The sequence below is a fragment of the Panthera uncia genome, chromosome B4 (genome assembly GCF_023721935.1).
Source record: "Panthera uncia isolate 11264 chromosome B4, Puncia_PCG_1.0, whole genome shotgun sequence".
Classification (NCBI taxonomy): domain Eukaryota; kingdom Metazoa; phylum Chordata; class Mammalia; order Carnivora; family Felidae; genus Panthera; species Panthera uncia.
The window spans coordinates 68,447,951-68,474,017 of NC_064809.1; positions in this window are offsets into that span (position 1 = coordinate 68,447,951).

Sequence of the window (26,067 nt, forward strand, 5' to 3'; positions counted from 1 at the left end):
GCATGACCTGTTAGCTGCATCATGGTGGGCAACTTTACTAGATTTTCCAGTCTGTTTCTTTTCCTGTGGAAATGATTAGTATGCTCAATGACAGAGACTAGATGCTCAGTTACTGGTAGAAAATAAGAAAACATAAAGCCAAACGGTAAAACCGGTTGGTGTGGACAAGTAAAGAAAGATGGATGAAGGACCTAGCTGAGGTTGGAGAGCCTGAAGCAATTGTCCATGAGGCCTTTGCCAGGGATGCTCACAGTATGGAATCTGCAGCAGGAAAACACGTGGTTGAGTTTACCCAGAATTGAGGATCCATATTCATGCTCTAGAGGGCGTACTGCAAGGTCAAGACCAATGGCACAAAGGGTGCTGGTAGGGAAAGCAGTGAAAGTTGTTGCATGAGGAAACCACACTGGGTGATCAGGGAGGGGTGGGAGGAGCTAACACACTGAGAGAATAAGGAAGAATCCAGCAACTGATAGTCACTTTGAGTTTTAAGAGCAAGATCAGTCAGGATGAGGGAAGAGAAGAACTAAAGTCTGAGAGAGTCTGTGAGACGATGGTATAGGGGAGGAAAGACTTTTCTTCTACTCTTAGGTTTGGTGCCTGGGGCCTACAAATTAAACTAGCAAAAGACAGATTAACAGGAAAGAGAAAAGCATACAAAGAGGCAGTTAGACCTGGAGGCTTAGATACTGTTTAACAAAGCAATAAATTATGGAGATGTGACAAGACAAAGGAAAAAGAGGTTTTGGCTAGGGCCAGTAAAGTGTGGAAAAGTGACCAGGAAATATATAGAGGAAACTGAGGAAACTAATGGATGAGGGTTATTTTAGTAAGGTTTGTTTGTACAGACTCATCTTGGCATGGCCCCCCTTCTCGGGTAATAAGAATATTCTCTTTTTCCTGGTACAGGGAGAGCACTTTTCTCACTGGAAATTTATGCCCTGCTTTTGCTTTTAGGTAGAAAGAGCCCTTACCTGCATCTGCTATTTCTCAGTTCTTGCAGCTCCAAATAATATGCCAAAGTGGCATATTTGGGGGTGGTATCTTTTGATCCTCTTCAGTGGGGTTCAGAGACAGCATCTGGAGATCATCCTTACTGATTCGGAGCTTTTCTTTCTACGGTGATGCCTTTCATGAACTGAGGGTGGTCAGAGCCAACAAAACACTTCCCTTCTAAACTCAGATTTGAATAGTGTGTCACAGCACGTCTTTGAGCCGTCACGAGAACCGTGTTATTTTTAAGGACGACGGCACTAAGTGTTGTAAAGATCATTCATCCAAACGGGATCTGAAATCATGCTAGATTCAAATACTGACTCTTCCCTTGATCAGTTGTGTGACCTTGGTTAATGGGACTAACTTCCGTTTCTTGGTTTTACCATCTATAGAAGGCGAGTAAAAGTGGTTGTTGAGAGGCTTGAATGAGTAACACACTTGGAACTGTGATAAACCCTTAGGAAATGCTAAATGAGTTGCTGTTCTTGTGAAAAAGGGAAAAAAGCTAATTCACTGATGGACTCTGAGCTTTTTCTGGGCTCCTTCTAGTTTTCATCGTCTAGCTTGCTTTTAATCAATGCCACGTACTTTTGAGTTTGCTGGCTAGAATTAAAGGAGCCATCTGTGGCCCCGGAGCATAATGTGCTTTGTCAAGAGAATGGCCTTGGGTGGGATGAAGGGTCGAGTCCATGACTGTAACTGTGGGAGCACGGTGTTGGTGCAACTGAGCGGTGTCACTGTCCACAGGCATCTTTCCTTAGCCATCACAGCGACAGATCGCTTCCCCCCCACTTTTTTTTTTTTTTTTCCCATGGGACATTTTCATCCTTTCACAGGAAATGTCTATCCCCAGCTCCTGGATTATACTTACAGAGAGGCGTGCACAATCACATCTATTGTTTGTTTTTTTGCCATAATTTTACTTTTTTTTTTTCCTAAATCTGTGTAGTTTGTAACCTAATGACTGTTTCTGTAACATCCATCACTCTGACAGAGATAATAACACCCAAGTAGAACAAGGAATGAATAATTTAACAGGAAAAATTAGAATCCCAGTATAAGCTCCTTCAAGGAGATTTTCTGAATTAGAGGTGAGGTAATCTGTTTGGTGGAGAATAAATTAACCCTTTCCTTTGTGACCAGAGCTCCGTGGAGCATTGTCTATAGTTTGTTTGAATGAAGGTAAAACATCAGGCACTATCTATGCATCTAAAAGCTTCTGTGCAAGATACTCTTATTTTATAAAAAGTCCTTTGAACAGTTATTGCAACAATCTGTCCAGCCTAGGTGTCCAACCTAGGTCCCCACCTGGCTGTTTGCAAGTATTTGCTAATGGAAAATAGGACAGAAGCCATTAAAAGATGATGGTGTTGCCAAACTCCAGAAGGGCTAAGGAAAATGTGGGGGCCTCAATGAAATGCAAGTTTAAACAAAGAGGAAAGATGATTTATAGTTTAATAAACCATTATAATTTTTGACTTAGAATTTCTTCTTGAACTAGAAATTTGGAGGGCAGCAGCCAGGTAATGGTAGTAAAGAGTCGAAAGGAAAAAAAAATGTTTTTGGTTTCAGTATCTCTTTTAAATCATGCCTCAAAACAAGGAATGGATGTTTGGGTCTGCAGCTGGGAGGTCAAAAGGCCAATGGAGAAGAGGTCCCTTTTTATTGTAAACATATGAATTAATCATGACTCAGAAATGGAATCAGGAGAAAATCGACACCTGGACATGGAAATTAAAGAAGAAGAAAGGTTTTAATGAATTTATTTCTATAGACACGTGCACATACATGTATGTATACACGCAGTATAAATATGCACTCCTACTTACCATCTAGTTCCTGAAAATCACGACCTCAAGTATAGAAGTAATACCCATTCGACCCTTGAGAAAAAAGCCAGCATTCATGTTTTTCCTGGGGCTCAATTTATCTAGAATTTGTGCTGAAGGAGTCTTCTTAACAAGATTTTAATACAAAAGCCCCTACCTTCCCCAAATCTGATACATTTTCAAAAGCAAAAATTAAATTAAATGTCCACATGAGTTCTTGTGTGACAGAGCCTCAGACCTATGAAGAGGGCAAGGAGCCGCAGGGAGACATCCAACTGGCAGGAAGAAAATGGTTCTTCACTGCTTTGCATTTTTTTCTTTTGAAAACTTTATCTATCTATGTATCTATCTATCATCTATCTATCTATCTATCTATCTACCTATCATCTATCTATCTTCTATTTATCTTTACCAAAGTACAATGAACAAAAGCATGGGACTTTCATTTCTACATATTTTGTTCCTTTTTCTTTTTTTTTTTTCTCTCCCAAATTAGACTTGCAGAATTTACAGCCCAGAATACTGACTCTAGTCAATGTGGTCCTGGGCTGGTTCTCCCTCACAATTACCGGCTACTCCAGAGGGCTGGGGTCAGAGGCTTGATTAAATAAATTACAGCTTCGGGTCCCCTCCAATAAACCATGTCAAGCTTTAGGCAACCCAAAACAATGCTCCCTGTTTTAACCCATAATGGGCAGTTGAGTTTAGTAAATGGCCTAATCACTGCCGCATAAATATTTATGGGAGAATTTTTCCAATTAAGGTAGAGGCTTGTTTAGATGCTATCAGTTTAGAGAGGGCTTTTCCAACAAGAAAATTACTGTTAAAAGACATCAGGAAATGGTTAAACTCCAGAAGGCTAAAAGGTCAGTGAGTCTGCAATGTGCAAAGCCCACGTTCCTATTACTGCTGTCTATATGCATTAAACCCTCTCCTACCCCTTTAAAAAGGGGATTAAAAAATAGTCCTTTGTACCTAGTGAAAAAAATGTTGGTTCATTCATATAAAAAATATTTATGTTGAGAAATAAAAATGAAGGCAGTGATTCAACCAGATTTGGTGTTATCCCAACTTTTACAACAGGCAGTACACAAGTCTTGCTTATTTGCTGGTCTAGAGCATGAAAGGCGGTGCCTATAATGGCATTGAACACTTTTCATAGTGGGTGCTATCAGCATGGACTCCAAGGACTCTTGTTGCACACACCCTAGAAAGAGATGTAAACATGCAATTTGTAAGTCCCATTACCAAGAAAGAGCTGTATAAAATCTGAAACGTGGAGTACAGGCTGAAAAACTCCCAGAGGAGAAGAATATGTGATCTCAGTGGGAATTCATTAATCTACCAAACAGTGTACATGCGTGTCTGCCATATGGTATTTTACTCTAAAGGAAAACAGAAAAAAGAAAAAGAGAAAGTGGGAAAAAACAATCCTCATAGCATGTGAACACAAAGTACTTTTGCCTGAAAATAAACTTACTAAGTTTATGGCACAAGAAATGCAGGAGAGTATCCGAGATCATACCATTACAGCTGACAAGGTTTTAGAAGCACTGCCATCTGATTTTGATTCTCCCTGCAAAATGGAATAAAGTATTAAAGATTAAGGTTATTTAGTAACAATTTCAGCAGTTAGCTATGACGTAAAACGCAGCATAAACCACAGAAGATGGGGAAGATTGGTCTTCCATATTAGGAGAACTTGGGTCCATTTGAGCCATAAGTATGAGCAATCCTTTCCAATCACAGCTGTGGCAAAACCAGAAGGCCGGGAGGCACCTGAAAAAATATGAGACCATAAAAGGAGGCATTTGCCATTTCATAATTAAATTAGAGGAGAATCTGCTTTGAGCCCCTACCCAACCCCCACCTCTGCCCCATCCTCAGTGTGAACATGTTAAGTAACTAGAAAAAATGCCTTTTAAGCTCAACCTCAGCAATGCCTTTGGGTTTTGCCCTTAGTGTCCTTCTCCTCCTGGGACTGCAGATTAACCGAACCAGGGCTCAAAACAGCACAGGTAGCAGAGCTCGAAGGATCCCTGGAGCATACCCTCAATCAAGAAAATACATACCTGCAGGAGCACCTGGGTGGCTCGGTTGGGCGTCCAACTTCGGCTCAGGTCACGATCTGACGGTTCGTGGGTTTGAGCCCTACGTCGGGATCCGTGCTGAGCTCGTGGAGCCTGCTTCAGATTCTGTGTCCCCCTCGCTCTCTGCCCCTCCCCCGTTCATGCTCTGTCTCTCTCTCTCTCAAAAGTGAATAAAGATGAAAAAGACAAAACCAAAAGAAAACAAAACAAAAGAAAACACATACCTGCAGATGTGCACAGCATGGCTTTGAGGAAGAGCCATTTGAAACAGTGACACTTTGTGAGGACTGACTCAGGTTTTGCATAGGAAGTCTCTGGGGCCTGGGAGAATGCTGGGTGCGTGTGGGGCGGTTGTCTTTAAACACTTGGCCCACAGGGGTTGTCTTATGGCAAGGAAATTGAAGTAAAAAAATGTCCAATATTTGTTGTTACTGCCTTTCTTATGCTCTGCTTTTAAAAATAACCTATGTTTCTAGATTTTGCTTCTTTTTTTCTGTCTTCAATTTAACGATAATAGTTGCTTCAGAGTCGAATTTCTCTGAGTGGGAAGTTGGAGCACTCGTCTATGGGTAGAACTTTTGGAATTGAAGACCTGTATACACTGATCAAACAGATTCTTTGTCTACTCAGACGTGTATCCTATTATGTAAATTATGTGTGTAGGTAGAGAACATGTTTCTACTCAAAAGAGACCATGTTTTCTAATGTGGAGGATAGGAGTCAGCTCGGATCTCTGTTATTACTTTTTTCTCTGAAATGTTGACTGGCCTAAATTTTGGGGAGGACACACTTTTTATGGTGCGTTTGGCTCATGAATTTGCAGCAGGAAAACAATTGCATTCAGGAGGTTCTCCTAGATTAGATCACTAAATACACGTGGAGATTTGGGGTTTGAACGGATTTGATTTGGTTTTCTGATTTTCCATCTAGAAGTGTTTTGGAGGTCAACAAAGTGATGTTGATAATTGCTTTAGGAAAACGCTAGACAAATATAATAGGTTGAAGACTCATTGCTAATTACGAAAAGGAAGTTAATCTCCCTTAGTACATTGTCTTACGTCTGTTTAAAGAAAACATCACAGACAATTTTAAGAGCTTTGGCAGGACTGCTAGATCATCATGATTATCACATTGGGGCTTTGGTGGAGGGGCGATTTCCTGCCTTGTCTCTAGCTAATGCATATCGCAGTCTTGACCATCTGTGACGTGCTATACTACTTCCTTTTTCTGACAAAGTCCTCAGCATGGGCGTGTATTCAGGAACTTTTCAAAATGGATACTTTTATTATGAAAACTGTAACCTGTCACTTAAAAATAAGCCCTCTGATTAGAACAGGCAGAGTATTCTTTAGGTTTAGCAAATAGCATGTAGCAACACTTCGCCATCCGGGTAGCTTCCCAAGTGGTGCTTTTCACATGCTTCTGTGTATGTATCTCCCTAAATGAAGGGAAGGAATGACAAAGAGGAGATGCTGGGTTTAACTCTGATTTGTCTTCTGACCTCAAAGGTTGAAGAGGGAGTTATTTTTGGAGCTAATGGTATGAGTTGAATTGGAAGATTCTTCTTTTATTATTTATTTTTTTGATAGGGGTAAGTAGGGCACTGTTTAACATGCATTTCACTGTTTGTGCAGTGACTGTGACTAGCCCAAACTAAATGCCTAAATGCTAACTCATTAACAATATAACAAAACCAGAACATACAGGAGATGTCTTAGGAAGCCTCCTCTTTGTGTGCAAATAAATGAACCCATCTGAGATTAATGCTGAAGCCAAGCCAAGCATCCAATTCAACACAGTGAGCTCTATGGTGAACCAGGTTAGCCAAATGGCTTTGATTTAACCCTTTAGTCCAGCAACAAGTCAGTTTTTGTCTAAACATTTGGGGGATTATTTAGCACAGTTATGGAATTAAACAGTGTTTTGTGCACTCAGAGAAATCAGGACCAGACGTAGGAAACTTAGGTTTGGGATCTAATAGTAAGTCAATGTACTCTTTCCCTTTTTGCTTTGTTCCTTTTGTTTTGTTCTCACTACCATTTATAAGGAAATTCTGAATCTGTTCACTGTTAGCCTAAGTTTGTGCTATATTGGTCACGTGAAAAGAAAGACTTGTTTTCATAAAGTCGATTTAATAGAGTATGAGTGTTGAGGGTACTATTGAATTGCTCACAGTTTGATGAATGGGTTTAACATCTTTTAGGACTTAACATTCTGGTTTTCAATCATTTTCCATTTAATTCCATGGGTGGATTTATATTCTTTTACTTACATCACATCATGTTATATCAAATTCAATTATATCTACCATTAAAAATAGAGGCAACACAAAGAGCACTGTAGTGAAAAACAAACAAAACTTAATTTTCATAATGTGCCGCATTACTGAGAATGCTATTAAAATAAGTCCCAAATTTATCTCTTTTGTTTGTAACATGTTATTTAAAATTTTTTTTGTAATGTTTATTTATTTTTGAGAGAGAGAGAGAGAGAGAGAGAGTGCAAGCAGGGGAGGGGCAGAGAGAGAGGGAGACCCAGAATCCGAAGCAGGCTCCAGGCTCTGAGCTGTCAGCACAGAGCCCAATATGGGGCTCGAACCCATGAACTGTAAGATCATGACCTAAGCTGAAGTCGGATGCTCAACCAACTGAGCCACCCAGGCACTCCTGTAACATGTTATTTTAAAAAAATAAACCCACAACACATAACACTAATTGAATGTTTTATTTGTATAGTATTTTAACATTTTTGAAATTGTTTTGTATCTACTACTTAGCAACAAATTTCAAAACCAGTATGAAAAAGACCAAATGATTTTATTACTATTTTGGGAGTTATATTTAACTGGCTCTTTCTACCAGTGTCCCTGGTGGCTAATGGCTGAGACTACTTTTTAACCAGATCACATAAGTATTTCGAACATGGCTGGAATAAGTTTTTTCGTGATTGCCATATTAAAGCAAAACCACTAGATTACCAAAATGTCTCTGTATACAAGAGGAAAATCTGCTTAAAAAAGGTTTTTTGTTTGGGGCGCCTGGGTGGCTCAGTCAGTTGAGCATCCGACTTCGGCTCAGGTCATGATCTCACTGCTCAGGAGTTCAAGCCCCGCGATGGGCTCTGTGCTGACAGCTCAGAGCCTGGAGCCTGCTTCAGATTCTGTGTCTCTTTCTCTCTTTGCCACTCCCCTGCTCGCTCGCTCACTCTCTTTCTCTCTCTCTCAAATATAAAATAAAACATTAAAATTTTTTTAAATGTTTGTTTGCTTTTTATTTTTTTTATTTTTTATTTATTTATTTATTTTCAGTAAATGGCTATAAGTGACACGAGAAGTTGGAAACTCCAGATGATCTGCTGAGTTTTAAGGTGGATGGTGTAATGGTCTGCGATGTTTTTGAAAAACAAAAATTCAAGATGTAGACTCAGTATATGATTCCAAGCGGGGGATTTTAATCATTTTCAGTAAGTGGAGGCTGAGAGACTCAATTTAGCGTTTCTGAGACACAAGTTTATAATCCGAAAGTTGGCACTTCGGAGGGCTGTGGCACAGGCGACATTGCCATAACTCAAATACTTCACAGCTAAGGAATGTGTGTCTGGAAATTTCCTCCTGAAGTGAATTGTTCCTTCTGTTGATAACTGCAGTGTTGAGAGTTACACTCTGTCCCATAATTTCCCTTGCTCTATGGCTATCCTAAGTGTATATGAGAAGTCATGTGTTCCGACAGCTGGAGCCTCCTTGCCTAAGACCTTTCGAAAGCATCCATCTTTCACTTCTTTGTACACCTGCTGACAGTTTCTTAAATGGATCAGCGGTTTCCTTACTACTCTACAGAACTGATGACAGTTTTCAAGGGGGTATGAAAAATATCCCAGCCTTGAAGTTGTTTACACCAATATTCACAGTTGATAAATTGGGCTGTCGTTCTGATCTTACCGTAGAGGGCAAAAAGGGGATTTAGGAGCGGTGTTGATCACGGCAATACAAGGCCCAAACGGATCCTACATCCATTCCCAGATTTCTGCATTTGCCACCATCTGTTGTTCTCCGTCTCCGCCGAGGGTAGGCCAAGGAGGCCTAACAGCAAGAAGGATGCAGGCTACAACACAGAGGAGAGGGTCTCTGAGAAAGAAAGGTGTTAAATCCTGAACTGGACACCCAAGAGAGTTGGGTGGGCCCTCCTTACACTACAGGGTTTAAAACAGAAACTGGAAACGCTACACTCTGGGGACTAGTTTGCTAAACATTCTTGTTTGAAGACAGATGAAGAAAAAAATGGTCTTTCAATGGTCGTTTCATGATTTTGGTTCTTTGTTGTACACACTTCCAGACAACTGAAATGTGTGGAGGGGCAGGCTAGATTATAGTGTTTAAATATATCATGCTCTATTTAGGAATAACTTATTTCTGATTAATGTCTATATCCCTGATTCCCAACTATTGTGCAATGTCAGAATCATCTGGATAATTTTTGCAAACCACGCAAGCCTGGCCCTTGCAGCTTCAGTGCTGCTGAGCCCGATTCTTGGGACTTGGGTGGGGAGGAACCAGGCTGGGGAGGTCTGGCCATGTGATTAGCCCCCCATCCTGCTGGTCAAGAATCACTGCTTTGGGTAGGTTAGTGTTTCCTAAGGCTTAGCCTATCAGGATCACCTAGGTTGCTTTATCAAAATATAAATTACTAGGCCCCACTCTAGCTCTAAAGCGATCAGAATTTTGAGGGGTTGGGGGTTGGACAGCACCTACAAATCCATATTTTTAAAAACTCTGCCCAGATAATTCTGATGCCCTGGCAAGGTTTGGGACAACTAACCAAGATGATGGAAGAAATTGATGAAATGAGAATAGCATTTTGAATGATGAAAAGGCCACCTGGTATGGCACTGAAGGAGACATTCATGGGGGGATTCAAAGCTGAGATGTGATGACTATTTTCACGAGATCAGTATTCTACCTACAAAATCAGTTTACCTAAGTTGGATTTTGTTTTTGTGGCAATCAGAAATATTTATAGTATTAATAGGGGCAGTGGAAGCACATAGATGTTTCTGAATCCTTGGGAAGGAAAGTTTGGAAATGAGGTTTTTTTTTTTTTAACTTTATTTATTTATTTTGAGAGAGAGAGAGAGAGAGCAAGACAGTGCATGCACTCAAGAAGAGAGGGAGAGAATCTCAAGCAGGCTCCAAGCACTGTCAGAGTGGAGCCGGATGTGGGGCTCGATCCCACGAACTGTGAAGTCATGACCTGAGCCGAAACCAAAAGTCAGATGCTTAACCGACTGAGCCACCCAGGCGCCTCAAGAAATGAGTTTTAATTCAGAAATTAGCCTAAGATATGAGTCTCCTAGAAAAAGAAAAATGAAATTTCTGAAAACTGGCTATCCTGCCTTTGGACTGATGTGTGGATGAACGAGAGGAAATGCAGATCTAGATGCTAAGCCTTCTGCAGGATTCTTGTGTTGTGCTGTCTGTGACGACTTTGCCTGGAGAAAGATTGCAACAGAGTACTGGCTACGTAAGCCTATGAGCAGTAATCTGAGGCGGTGGTGTGCTCTTTTAGAGGTGAGTGGTGGGGGTAAGTGGGGGAAAGGTTGGAAGATGCAGAGGAATTTGGGAGGAAGCTGAGGGCTAGAATTCAGTACAGAGTCTGATAAGAGCTGAAGAGAATAGATTTTTACAGGGATTAGGTGGTTCTGTTGCACCGGCTTTTCAGCTTGTGGCAAGGATAGTGCAAGCTCTTTCCCCTTTCCCGAGTCCAAAGGACGACAATCTATTAACTGAGTGAACATCAACATGTAAAATTTTTGTTTTAAGAAATGTAGGTGTGCAGATAGGGATTTTTGGTTACAAAAATAAAAACGTCCTCTGGAACTTAAAAATGGCAAAAGGGAAAGCCTGACTCTTGTTAAGGATTCGTTATCAGAACTGGCCCATAATCTCAAAACTGGAGTTACAGGGGCTGTTGGAGCTTTTGCAGAAATTGGAGAGGAGGCAGCTGAAACTGGTTTTCCAAATGGCAAGAATCAAGCCACCTGGAAGCCGGAGGCCACAGTAACACGGGGACCTGGAATCCTGTTCTGTGAGTCTGAGTCCAGGTCCCTTTAAAGTGTGGCACTGACTGAGGAGCTAAGTGAAGATGAGAGCCCGGCAGCAGGGCAGAGCTGTTTTCTTTCCGGGGAACAACCCTAATGTGGACTCCTCTACCCCCACCCTCTTCCCGTAGTCTCCAAATTATGGCTGTTTATTTGTCTGATTTTTTTTTTTTTTAATACCGTCAACTTTCAAATGTAAGATCCTAGAGGAACAATGACTGTTTCATTCGAATGTGTTATTAGATGTTTCCTGATACAGTGGGCATTTTTAGTAAATAATAAGTAACTCAAAACTTTAAATTATATTAACCGTCCTAAACTTGTACTGAAAAAGTTTCTATTTTTTAAGATTTCTTAGAAGAGAATCTATGGATTTTAGAGAAACTACTAAGATGTTTTTATACCAAGCTGGGAAAACACGTTTGCTAAGAGGAACCCAGGCTTTCGTGTAGTGGGCATTTAGTTAATGTGTAAAATGATCAATCATCAATATCACAATAATAAAGGCAGTTTAGCATTTAAATTCTCTTGCAGGAAATGCATATGGATTTATGGCAGAGGATGTGAGTCTAAATCACATGGATTTTTATTCATTATAACAATGCTATTGAGTTCAGCTAAACAAGTATTTGAGGAGATATTTGAAAAGTTGACTAAGCTTTCAAGGCATTAAAACAGTAGCAGAAGTTGGGGCACCTGGGTGGCTCAGTCATTTGAGTGTCCGAGTTCAGCTCAGGTCATGATCTCACAGTTTGTGAGCTCAAGCCCCGTGTCGGGCTCTTTGCTGACAGCTCAGAGCCTGGATCCTGCTTTGGATTCTGTGTCTCCCCCTCTCTCAGCCCTCCCCCCACTCCTGCTCTTTCTCTCTCTCTCAAAAATAAATAAACATTAAAAAACAAAAAAACAGCAGATGATTCAATAGCTTTCCGCAGTTTCAATTCCTCCTGATCCGAAGGAAAAAAAGTGCTTGATTCTAGCACCTGGGCTAAATTGATAGCCTGCGGCACAATAGCCCAATGAATAATGGGATCTGATATTTATCTGAATAAATGTCAGGAGTAACTTAACAATCATGACTTACAAGCAATAATCTGATTGAGAAAAATATTAAATTAGGGCCTAAATGGAAAGCGGTGCTTCAACAGTTCCATTGGAGGGACCCAGATCGCACTCTCTAAGTGGTGTTGGCGGGCAAAGGGCGTTTGCTTCAGCTGTGGCAGGCGCGTGATTGATGCCCCTGCTGGTGCAAGCCTGGTAACCAACTTATTATTACAGCAGCTCTGAGGTTTGTCGTTGGGCTGTGCAAACAAATGATCGACATCATGTGGGAATGGCAGTAAGTGGAAGGGCCTCGGTGGAAAACATCGTCTGTGAAACAGGCTTTTCAGCCCAGAAGTTAGCTACCGAGAATGTAAAAACAAAGGTCTTTGCAAGAGAGACAGTGAGCAAAGCATGATGGATAATCTCAACCAGGCACGTAATTGCTTCCAGGTGTCTGGCCACTTTATTACTCTTGGGGTTATGCTACCACCCTGACAATGTTTTCTTTCTCAAACACGGTAACTCCTCGGAAAGCTGGTGCCGGCAGTTACTGTGGCCCACATCACCCTAGGTTTGACTCGATTATGGCCCAGTCTCCAGACAACTGCCACATTAGGGAGATTTAATAAGGTAGGTGTACAAAATGGAGTTTCGGGAAGCCCCAGGAAAAGTCAGCGGAGTGCTGGGAGTTTGTTTCCTCCATCTGGGTTAAGTTGTCGACTGCTAGAAGTATTGATAATCTTTTCAAAGGGAGCTTTTTCCCCCCTCCACTGCATGACACTTTTAGATGAAGCACAAAGCTTGCTTTTTATTTAACTGATCAGATTTCTAACGCCATTTTCAAAGATTTTTGGTATCCACGGTTTACTATTTAATGATTTAATTCAGATGCAAACAGAATGAAAATATAAAATGTTCCTGCTGGAACGTCAACACCTAGAAGAAAGTTCAAGCAGTTTTCTTAATCACCTGCTTTTCTAGGCTAGAGAAAATAATTATGAAAGCTTAAAAATGCTGTCACATTTCACTTCTAAAAAGTTTTTTCCAAGAATAATAATTCAAATTCACGTTTTTAAAATTCCTTGATATAGGCAGAATCAGGTACTGCTGATAATTCAATATCTGGTTTTAAAAATTGCTATAAAAAGACCAAGATCTGGTAAATGAAAATAAACACACATCTTGTAGCTACTCAGTTCTCCTCCTTCTCAAGATCTCTAAAATCAGTGGAGATGGCGGGAATATTTTTTTAATTGGAAATAAATGGTTTGATGAAAAAATTATGGTACATTGGATAAATACAGTAACTCATCTAATCTATTTTACCATTAGGTAGTATTTGACTTAAAACATCCTCAAAAGAAATACACACACACACACACACATTATTACTTTATATTCTTATAAGAGTATTTTTTAGACTCTAAACCCTCACAAGAAAAAAATGTCATCCAAATATGGGAATAATTTTATCTTTATTAACATTTTTTATTACTTTATCATTTCAAAAATGGATCATAACACTTTTCAGAAATATCCTTTCATGCTGTACACAGACTGGCATCTGCAAGATAAGGGTTCTGCCCTCGGGGCAGAGGACATTACATTTCAGGGCACTTCTGGTTGGGCCATCAATCATCCCTTTTTTCCCCATGCAATTGTGTTCCTCTTCTCTTTTTGACCTTATCTAATATAGTCACAATTCAGAGTGTGCAAAGGTTGGATCTTGCATGTAAAAATTCAAAAGGATTTTTACTCAAATGGCTCAATCAAATTTTACACTAAAAATGAATTGTGTTGGAATACAGACCTAATCCCCAAGGATGCACTGAAGCATCACTTTTGACCTGGGTGAGGCCAAATGCATCTGCACACTGGCAGGGGTAGGGGGAGCACAGCAGAAAGCAAGATGACTATGAAAAAATATAATGGCATGAGAATTGCAATGAATTTTAATAAACTCATCTTTCTGCAATTTAAGTTCATTTCTTCTACAAGAATATATATATGCATATATATATATATATATATATATATGGTTCTCCTTATTAAAAAGATAATAACAGTAACTTTTCACTGTTCAAGGTTGCCAAGCCAAAGGCTTTCATTTTGTACAAAGCACAAAGCAAATTTAAATGGGGACCCGGAGTAAACCATTTCACATGGTATTTACAAGTGTAACAGCTTTAATGATTTGTCTAAATTTATTTTACATTCTCCACGACTGAAGTACTGGGTCTAGAATATAAAACAGTCTGCAAGTAGGTCTTTTGTTGACATCTGGCCTAGTTTTGCTCTTTCGAGTGCGCTATTCTTTTGGCCTGCTTTTGCCTACTCTGCCCTCCTTTGCGGGCCCATCCTTACTGTGAAGGTCTCTTTTTCTCGATAGCCAGTTCAATGACCGATCCTGTTCTCTTGGACCCACTGTTTCTTGACTGCCTTTCTCCATTCTCTCAGTGACTGAAAGGAACATCTTCTGAGTAGTCACTCCTGGCTCCTTCATACGAGGTTCCTAGAACTTCCCTGAAAATAGACAGTCTGCAACATCAGCCCCCTCAAAATGCTTGCTTTTGCAGTATGAGCCCAGCCTAGGGCCTTCCTCTGAGACCTTCTCTGAAAAAGTTAAGAAGTTAAAAGTGAAGAAGGAGAAATAAGTGTCTCTGGAAGGAGATAGCCAAAGACAAAAAGTTCTCACTTCATCTAGGGCCATGGAAAGATTTTCAGCAGAGGAACCATGCTCTAGGATCATTATTTTCCCCTGAATGTTGTTGAACATTCTAGAATAAGGCCACCAGAAAGCAGGTGAGAAAAGTGAAAACTTAACCACGGATAGCAGGAAAGTCAGTCTGAAAGTGAGACTGACCTTCTTGCAGTGAGCAGAGGTTTTATATGTACACAGGTGTCCTAGGTTGGTCACAAGCGTTAGGAATGTGAAGAGGGGACCAAGGCAGCTATAACTCAATAGTTCTGTTTTCAGAAGCAGATTGCTAAGGCTGAGGCAATCCAGGAAAAGAATGTTCTGTGCTCATTGATTTATTAAGAAAATGGTGCTTTGGGTTGGAGTCTTACAATTCTTTTTACCCAAGGGTTGTGAAAAGATCTTAAGCTATTACCATGGTACTGACTCCTGTCCTCTCCACACCTGACTGGATGAGTCCTCTAGTGGTCTGTCTTGCCGTTACCTACCACTGAGATGGTGCCCTTGAATTTTCTCAATCTGGAACACCCTCCCTTACCTCTACGGACTCAAACCATAACCATTCCTCATGGCTTAGCTCAGATGTCATTTCCGGAAGTTTTCTCCGATCACCTTGGTCAGGACTGATCTCTCCTTTTCAAGTCCATGTAGGTTGATTATAACATTCTAGAGCATTTACCTCTGGCTTTCTAGTGTTGTCACTTGTGTATTTTATCCTATTCCTATTGGATCTGAAGCCTCTTCACGGAGAGAAAATTGGTATGTGTCAGACAGCATGTTACATATGTTTTGTATCTAATCTCCTTTAATCTTGGTGAGATATCTGTGATCTAGACATTATTGTCCTCTTTTTAAAAATGAAGAAACTGAGGCCCAGACAGTTTAAGAGACTTGCTCAAGTCCCATCGCTGGTAAATGGTAGGGTGGAGATTTTGACTCAAGTTTGAATGATTGCACAGACCACACTCTTTCCCACTACCTTATGCTGACATGCTCAGGGCAGGGATGGGAACTAGTTTTTATTCCCTCCATGGACTATTAAATGTTTGTTGATTTAATTAATGATTTTTACAAATCACTTGGCATTTGGCTTTGTAAACATTGTATTCTAAAGTGGCCGAAAATGGTATTACAGAAAAAGAAGTGAATTTTGTATTTGGCATTGTGGTTAACTGATTCCATGTCCTTTTAACATCAGAAGGTTCAGTGATAGGGTAAAATGATAAGAGGAAATGATCTGTTTGACTCAAGGTCCTTAAATTTCCCTTTATCATTTCACTGCATTTTAAAATATAATGAATTAAACAAATGTTGGAGGCAATCATTTATTTAAAATACCAGTAGCAAATAAGAGACATGGTCTTCTGACTTTCTTGATTTCCTTATAACAGATGAAGTGAGTGTTGAACTCCGGGTCATCCTGTGAGCACACACACTTAGTCTGGAGTCACTGTTTCTGCGGAGGGAAGAGGTTTAGTGTAGTTTAATGTAATGTCCCTGGAATTGATGTCCATTTCGGAGGAACCTGAGCCGAGTCAACATAGAAACCCACAACGCTAGATATGCTGACCAAGCTACCGAAGGAAGCACAAAGGGAGGCAGTAGGTAGGGGGGTGGTTTTCACACCAACTGAGGAGACCATTGGGGTAAAGTGGAGAGGCTGTGTGGCTTTCACAAGCAGGGAGGGAGGGTAGCAACAGAGTCAAGATGTCAAACTTTTCAAGGGTAGGGGCCATGTACAGGCTCACTTTTAATTTCCACTACCCAGCAATCCGTTTACTTGATCCATTATGCTCAAAAAGTACCTTTTTCTTGAGAGATAGAGCACGAATGAGCAGGTGAGTGTGGTTGGGGGAGGGGCAGAGGGAGAAAGAGAATCTTAAGCAGGCTTCATGCCCAATGTGGAGCCCTAGGTAGGACTTGATCTTCTGAAATCATGACTTGAGCTGAAACCAAGAGTCGGTTGCTCAGCTAACTGAACCATCCAGGGGCCCCCAAAAAGTACTTGTTGAATGAATGGCTATTAGAAGTTTTGTGGAACTGTGCTTTTGCTAAAATACAAATTATGTTACATAAATGGTTAACTAACAAGTTATATGAAACCAAGGGACTCATTATTTGTAAACACTTGTGAGACTTCTTTGGGATTATTTTGAGGTAGGTAGGAGGGAATTGGGGATGAGCGACAATGATTTCCATGATAGTAGCTAAACTGGAGATCAGTTTTTTCTCTTCTTCTGGTCCCATTATTGCTCTCAGTAGGTACAGCCTGAGGAAATGTGAGTAACATGCTGGTGTATTTGTGCTGAGATTTACACCATGGGAGATGGCTCCCAGGATAATAAGATGAGGACTCTTGGTAACTATTTTGTCATTTTCAGGGATCGTTTGGTAAATTACTTTTTTTCCTAAATCTTAGATGGGCCCAAATATGTCCAGAAAGAGTTAATGTAACTCCAAAAAATCCTTTATATAGTGCTAGGGACTGATGTGGTCCCATGAGAAGCTATTTCCAAATTTAGTTTACAAACACAATAAAATGTGTGGTAAAATGTTTGAAAATATAAAGTTATTTAATTCATCCATGATTTTTGGACCAACTTAACTTACCATCTATAGTCTGGTATAATATTTCTAAGGCTACTGATTTCGAATTCCATGTTGAGCTTGCAAGCCTTCTTAAAAACCTCATTTCCTTAAAAGGAACGAGAAGCCCTGTTTTTGTCCCTCACAGAGGAATTTGTGCGGGAAACAAGAAGGTAACAGGGTTAGTTATTTGAAGCAGTTTCTTGCTGTGTGCAGCATTGTTGACTAAATTGCATCTGAGGCTCCAAAGACAGTTTACTCAAAATAGGTAGATGAGCTTTCTGTTGCTCCTAGAGAATAAATGAACTCAAGGACACACCATGCATCTTCTGCATTTCAGAACTCCTAGAAGATGCTTCTGTCTTTAATATTGAGACATGATGTAAAAATTCATAGTGAAGATATTCTTAACTAGCACCTGGAAATATTGATGATAGCCTCTAAGTCTGTATATTTGGTGGTAAGTCCCTAAATGAACTTGAGAAGCAAAGAACTATTTTGAGGAGGAGGAGAGCAGGACCTCAGAAAATGGAAGTGTGTTAGCCTGAGGAATGACCCCAATTCTCAGTCAATGAATAAGGCTTTTGTTTCAAGGGAGGTGACTTTATTCAGAAGAAAGAAGCAAATAGAACAAACCTCAAATTGGAGACATGGTTTCCTTGGCTCAGAAGGCCGGAAGCAGCAGCCAGAGCCCAGCACATGGTGGTGTCTTATGCAGCTGGATTTTCAGAGAATGTCATCATGTTGCACTCAGAAATGGAGTTTGTTTGTTTATTTAGTCTTTTTGACATTGTTGATAAAGCCAATATGGGCGTTCAAGGTCTCTGACCAGATGGTCACCGAATTGTCCTCCGTGTAGGGTCATCCATTTATCTGTTGTTTAGAAACAAAACATAATCGAGGTTGTAAAATGGTTAGGACTTGTATGCAGTCCAGACAAGCAGCCTAAGTTAGGAGGGAACAAGGTCAAGGCGATGAGGATAAAGGCAGATCTCAGAATAATTCTGGGTTAGGTGTGGCCAAAGGCAGAGTGGGAATAAGATCAAAACTGGAAAAATCAAGGTCAGAGTTGGAGTAGAGAAAGGCAGGGGAGAGGATCACAGGGTAGGATGTCAGGGAAGCAACACTGAAGCCTTTCTTCTCTTCTCGAGGAGAAGATGACTGTGCCTTCTGTTACAGAATAATAATGCTTTGAGTTTACATAGAATGTTTATACTGAAGAAATCTGGTTCAACAAAATATTGACAATTAGAGAACTAAATATTTAAAAAATTATATTATTGTTAAGAGTTTTTTAAATGCAATAAACATATTTTTTGAATCTAAAATGTAAACCCCATAAAAGCAAGGACTGTGTTTCATCCACTATTGAATTCTCAATGCACAGGACAGTATCAAGTAAATATTTTTTAAGTGACTAAAACAGAAATGAAGCTCTTACGTACCAGGCATTATGCTAGAGGTTATGGAGACATACAGAGCTCCAGTTTTTAAAAGGATTATTAGGAGATTAAGGACATATTAAAAAATAACCATACAAGGCAGAAAATGGTATCAGAGTAGACCATACTCAATGAGTTTACAGTGGAAATGGAGTCTGCCTGGTGGGTGGGAAGTTGGAGGTAGGTATACGGTCATTTATATTTTATTCAGGCTTCATAGGATAGGATGGGTTTAGAAATGGCTGAGATGAATAAACAAGTATTCCAGCCAAAGAAAATACATGAATGAGGGGATCTGAGAAAGCTAGGGGACACTGAGTAGTTCATTTCAACCAAAGTGAAAGCTAGCTACATGATGGGGGCATGGGAAGTAAGGTGGGGAATGTGTGTCAGGATAAACTGATCGAATTCATTCAAGAAAGGAGTTTGAATATCACAGAAATGAGGTTTTGCTTTATTGCATAGGATGGAGAGAGTTTTTCAAAAGGGGTCAGAATCATTTTTTGGAAAATGCATTTGGTAGTAGGATAGGTGATGAATTTGAGAAGAGGGAGCAGAAAGGCAGCTAGAGAGTCCTTCAGGGGGACCAGGCAAAAGGCTATGAGCATTTGAATGAGGGTGGTAATAATGAGGTTAGACCATGATGGTGAATGTGAGAGATCTCACAGGGGCAAGGGGCACAGGTGTGGATGGAGTATCCAGGTAGAATTGTTTGATGTAGAATTAGAGATGTGGGGGTGAAACTTGGGAGAGAAATCAGGCTAAGAAAAGATTTGGAAGTCCATTTGTATAGAGCTGTTAGTGGAAGCTGTAAAATTGAACCAGGCACCAAGTGAGCAAGAGTGGAAGCAACCAGGAATATTGCCAAGGAAAGATCATTTAGGAAAACCTAAATTTAAGGAGACAAAGAACTGGAGAAAAATGCAGAGGAATGATTGTCAGAAACAGAATGAGGAATGTGCATAATGGAAACCATGGGAGAGGAGTCAGAGAGTGTCCAATGGCTCCTGATGCCCTAAGAAGGTGAACGATGCAAAATGAGAACAAAACTGCCAAAGCAACTTCATTAGAGAACTTAAGAGCGTGTGCAGTGATAAAATTGAAGAATACAATCCACTAATTCTGGAAGGCTGGAATTTAAGAGCAAAGAGAGTAGTGTCTTGATAAGGTGCTGAAAGAATTGCAGAAAAAAAAATCATAGATGGGAGAGGTTGTATTGCACGGTAGATGAATGGAAGGGGGTGGAGAAAGAGGGAGCACGGGAGGGATGGACAGAGAGAGACAGAGACAGACAGAAGAGAGAGAGATAGAAAACGGATGGAGCATTTGGGAATACCTAGAATCATTAGACATTTTTTTCTCTCTGATTCTTTCCAGTGGGTCCTGGAAAAGGGGCTTAGTAAATAAAAAGACGTTGAATTTGTTTGTTGAGTATGGGATGTTTACCTGAGCTCTGCTTTTGCCAAGGCCTAAATTAGGTTTTTACAGAAGATCTTTTCCTATTATTTTGCTATCATTTGTTGGCTGGAGTATCCCCTGAGTGCTCTTGCTCTGCCAGTTTGGAAACACAGACCTAGACTTTTGGTTCCAAAGTATAAAAACTTATTGTTGAAGCCATTACCATGACCTATCCATGCATGTGAATGGCCTGGATTAGTATGGCCCCATCAAGTCATTCTGTACCTTTTAAGGGCTGTTTCAGCTTGTTTCTGGGAATGAGTTTAAGTTTGTTTTGAAAATGGAAGCCAATGCCAAAATTACACGCATATTCATAAACTATAAACAAACACAATTATACATACACAACCTGACACACCCCCTGTAATAATAAAACTGAAACCAAAGGCACCACACAAAATACTTTTTTGCTTTGCTGGCAGAAGTTGCGGAAGGCTTTTTGCAATACTGGGCTCAATTTTCAGAGTTTATTACAAGTCCACAATTAAAGATAGTACACACAAAGGAATTATTCTCAGATGTAGGATTGCAGTACTGTTTGCAACTCAAATATGCACTATCCGGGGTGCTGTTTGAAGTTCATAACATAGTACTTTTAATTGTATGTAGCCTTGGTCATGTTTTCAACGTATTCTTGGAAAAGTTATTTTATTTGCTTTTTAGCGTACATGGGCCTTGGCAATTTGTTCTCTTACTTGGACTGTATAAACAGCATCAATATGCTTTTTTCCTTTCATTCAAACAAACAATGGCTTTATAACTAAGAAGAAAATTAGTAACAGGTGAAAGTTTATTTTTAATGATGTTGAGATCAAATTGCTGTTTAACTTACAGAGCGACCCCCCCATGTCTCTTTTAATGTTTCAAAATTATTTATAAATGAAACTTACACAACCTCTAAACACGCTCAGAGCATAAAAATGGCCTCTTTATATTACTAACAGAATATGAAAGATGATGCTTTGTTCTAACTTTTTCTTTGCAAAATTATTTTTAAAACATCTTGCATTATAAAAATTTACATAGAGCTGTCTTGGAGATTTTTAATTTTGTACTTGTATATAAATCAAAGTTCTGTTTTTAGAATTATGTTTCTTTTAAAATCCATACTAACGTTTGCTTTTATTAGGTATGTTTTATATTGTATATATATTTGTTTATGTTGTATTTCATTGCATTACATGATTGTGTCTTTTGGGGGCTTTGTAGTTATCCTGTTTCATCACTGCAATTTGCAGAATTTATAACTGCCAATCTAATAAAAATATGTACTAAGAGTTAAATCCTTCCTATCACTTTCCTCTTTCTTTAAGTCATAGAATGTCTAGAACCTATAGAATAACATAAACAATATAAATGAAGATCTAGTTTTATCCAATGTATCCCTACTTGTATTGTAAATTTCTATTGAAACAAATTAAATGTTGAATGATTCTGTTGATGACAGTTTTATAAAGTATTTGGGAGAGAATGGAGAAGGATTTTGGTTTAAACAAATAATGTTTTATAAGTCAAGAGCTCTTCAGAAACAGGAACAGTGCCCTTGAAAGGTGGAAGGGTTCCCCCCACCATAAGTGGTTTGATGATCCCCTGGGCAGGAAGTATCCTTCCTGGGTGAAAAAGTGGGGAAAACTGTCAGTGCCTGGTTGGACATGTCATGTGCGGTGTTGAAAATCTACCATTCTGTGGAATTGCAAACTTGAGAATAATTCCACAATGGACCCAATCCAAAGAATGTGGATTTTGAATATTGGGGTGTGATATGGTAGGTGGATATGTTTGAGGAAGGGGAATTAGGTGTCTTGAAAATGACTTTGATGACAAGTTAGAATTTTTTTTTGGATGTTTATTTATTTATTTTGAGAGAGAGAGAGAGGGAGGGAAGTAAGGGCAGAGAAAGAAGGAGAGAGAGAATCCCAAGCAGGCTCTGCACTGTCAGTGTAGAGCCTGATGTGGGACTTGACATCAGAAACCACGAGATCATGACCTGAGCTGAAATCAAGAGTCGGACACTTAACTGACTGAGCCACCCAGGCACCCCGATTTTCTTTTGTTCTAACATTAGGGATTTTCTGTTGAAGGCTTTTAACTTAAAACACTGTGTATATGAATATTTCCAAACTAAATACTTTTTAATGGTCTCATCTTTTCCCAAGTAAAAAAATATTGATTAGTGTGTAAACTTCTGTGGGTTGAAAGCATGTCTTCTTCATAGGGCTCTTGGCATTCTTGTGTGATAGTCTATAAATTCTTGTGAACCTGAGGTTATGCAAACAATGCACAGAGTTAGTCCAACTCCACTTAACAAACAATTTATCAGATATCAGTTATGGGTAGTAATTATGCTAGCATAAGACCCAGTCCTATAATTAAAGGTTTTGCACCCAGGGGAGTAGAAAGTAGGTGAAAGACTCTTCGATTCTTTCCCTTATATTCCCATCCCTCCTTTCCCATTGGCAAGCTGAATGAATAAATCCAACCTAGGGAGCCAAGGGTGGTTTGGGAACAGTTTAGTTTGGCAAACAACTTCTGCTAATGGAGGTTTCAGTGGCTTAGAGGTGAACCAGGACACAGGGAAAACATCAGTATCCTTTCAGCTAAGGAATGGGTCAGGTTCATCCATTGATACTAGTGCATGAAAGGCACCCATCCATGTTGACTTAACCAATGAGTGGGCAGGACAAATGCCACTGTTGTCATCCATCTACTTTTCTAAAGCCTCCCTCCCCCAGCCTTTGGCATAGCCCCTGTTAACATGCTGCCATGGGTTTCCCAAATGCCTTCCCTTCTCCAGCTTAAATCAGAACTCCCACTCTCCAAGGAGGTCATTTTGTTGATCCCTGCTCTGGAGTGAGTCAGTGCCAGGTTTCTAAGAGGTGTCTGCATTTGAAAGATAAGCACATTGATCAGGTGCCTCTCCAGCTAGCATGAGGTGTTGGGTGATGGAACAGAGAACAGAGTTCTGAGCTGGGTGCTCCCGGTCTTCCCTTCTTCCTCCATGTTTGCCCACCTTACCTTCTCCAAGGACTAAAATGTATGGAGTCAGCTTTCCATAGATCATTAGCTGCTCCTTTCTCCTGCTTTTGCTGAGACTCTGCATCTCAGGGGCTCCAAAGAAGAAGAATTTGTTGCTTAGTGAGAGAGGGTATGTTGCTAGAGCACATCGCACATATTTGAAATCCAGGTTCCCAAATAGGGAGCTTCCTCCAATTCTCTTGCAGAACAGTTCTTCTTTTTTTTTTTTTTAAATGTTTATTTATTTTGGAGACAGAGCATGAGTGGGGGAGGGGTGGAGAAAGAGGGAGACACAGAATCCGAAACAGGTTCCAGGCTCTGAGCTGTCAATACAGAAACTGACGCGGGGCTCAAACCCACGAACCGCAAGATCATGACCTGAGCCCAAGTCGGATGCTCAACCAACTGAGCCACCCAGGCGCCCCACTTGCAGGACAGTTCTAAGCACAGTGTCAGCATTGTTCCAGTTGCTTATGGCTACTCCCAAATCACCCAGACTTAGAGGTATAAGCAGCAGCCTTTTGACTCTGCTCACAATTCTGTGGGTGCAGACTTACATATACCATAGCCCCACAGCGTCTGGGACCTCAGCTGGGAAGGCTCAGATGACTGTAGCTGGAACCAGCTGAAGACTTCTTTAGTCATATGCCTGTCACCTGGGCTGGAATTACTTTCAGGTTCAACTGGGATTATTTACCAGCACACCTACATGTCACCTTCCCATGTGGTGTGGACTCCTTACAACATAGTAGCTGGGTTCTGAGAGGAAGTGTTCCCAGAAGAAGTTATCAGGGGAGTGGATGTTCCAAGAGAACAGGGGAAGCTGTGAGGGCTTTTCTCATCTAGCCTGGGAAGTCATGAACCATCTCTTGTCCCACATCCAAGGGAGCTGCTAGGCTGGCCAGATTCAAGAAGGGAAGAAGTAGACTGCACTTGTCAATGGAGGAAGGGGAGTCAAGGTCATACTGTGGAAGAGCATGTGGGCTGGGAGTTGATGGTGTGGTCATGTTCAGAAAATACAGTCAGCCACAGCACTTAACAATGTTGCCCCTTATTAGTATAGCCCACACTTTACACACATAGTCTCCAATCCTCTCAACCACCCTGCAAGGTAAATATTACCCTCATTTCTGAGCTAAAGAAACTGAGGCCCAAGGAAGCTTGGAGACTTGCCCCAGGCCGCACATCGATAAAGCCAGGATTGTACCCTGGGCCAGTTTAACTCCAAAGCCCACACTCCTTCCGTTATATGACATTTTTATATTAGATTATATGGGGAAAGGGGAAAACTGTGTTTAATAGAACTAGTTTGAACTTGCTATGGTAATTAGCAAATTATAAAGGATTATGTAAACTGAAATAAATATATGTTCACATTTGAGAAATGAGAAAGTCCCACACAATACAAGTCATTTTCCCTTCTTACTGATTTTTTTTTGTTTACCCTGGAACAAGTTAGAATATGATGTCAACATGAATGTAGACTTTCTAAATTTAGGCTTTGTACAGTTTAGCTGTTATTGGGATAGTCAGATGCTTTGGTAGGAAAAAGACAATACCTCCCAAAATTTTGCCATCCTTGAACAACAGGTTATCTGAAAATGTTAACAATACATGGCAGACACATTGTGAGAGGGAAAGATCTACATTGATTTTAACCACATTCCTTGGTTCAAAACTTTCCAGTGCATCTCTCCACAGACTCTCTGGCATTAATCAAAAAGAACTTGTTGAAGCATTTGTGATGTATTAGGTAGAATTTTAAGGTATTTTATTTTCAAAGGAAAAGCGTACATTACAGATGCTCTGTTTGTATCTGTAGGTAAAGGAACATTGCTGTGACCTAGAAGAAGCTAAAAAGCTGGAAGGTAAAATTTTACAAAATGCGTACATATCTGGTTATAAAGTCTTCGTGCCTGTGTATCTATGTGTGTGGGAGGGGGTATGGGGCATTAGATGGGGAGAACTGTTGGGAGAAACATGCTGGTTTTTTCTAGGAGGAAAAACATTGCTTTAAAACTAGGTTTGATTTATGTAACTTGCATATATTTACTTAAGAGAACAAAGAGTAAATTCTCAGGCCTCCAAATGACCAGTAAATTCCACGGACATGGATTCCTCATAATAGAATGCTGTTATGCTTTCTAGATAAATGTGTTAATAATTTATAACTCCCAGGCAGTTGGAGTGGAGATCCTGAGGTGTTTTCAGGGAATGGAACCTCAACTCTGATATATGTCGTTATTGCTAATTGAGCATTTGTGTCATTATTCACAGTCTGATTTTTAAAGTTTCCTCTCCCGAGTTCCCATGAAACACCGCTACAAGCAGTGGGCATAGAGGACTGTCAGTAGAAAGCGCTGTAGTTCCAGAATCTGGGAGAGAGTAGGCTTTTTCCAGGAAGGGAGAGCTCAGAAACCAAGAAAGGCAGAAATTGCACTTCCTTCCTCGAACTCTGTGTCCCTTCGCTGAGGCTGCTGTAACAAAGTGTCCCAAACTGGGCACCTTCAACAACAGATACATCGTCTCACAGATCTGGGGGCTAGAAGTCCCAGGTCAAGGTGTCCGCAGGGTTGGTCCCTCCCAAGTGCCGTGAGAGAAGGGGCTGCTCTGGACCTCTCTCAACTGTCTTCTCCTTGTGTCTTCACATCATCTTCCCTCTGTGTGTGTGTCTGTGTCTAAATTTCCCCTTATTATGAGGACACCGGTCATATTGGATTAGAACACACCTTAATGACCTCATCTTGATTTGATAACCTCTGTAAAGATCCTGTCTCAAACAAGGTCACATTCTGAGGTACTGGTGTTTAGCACTCCAG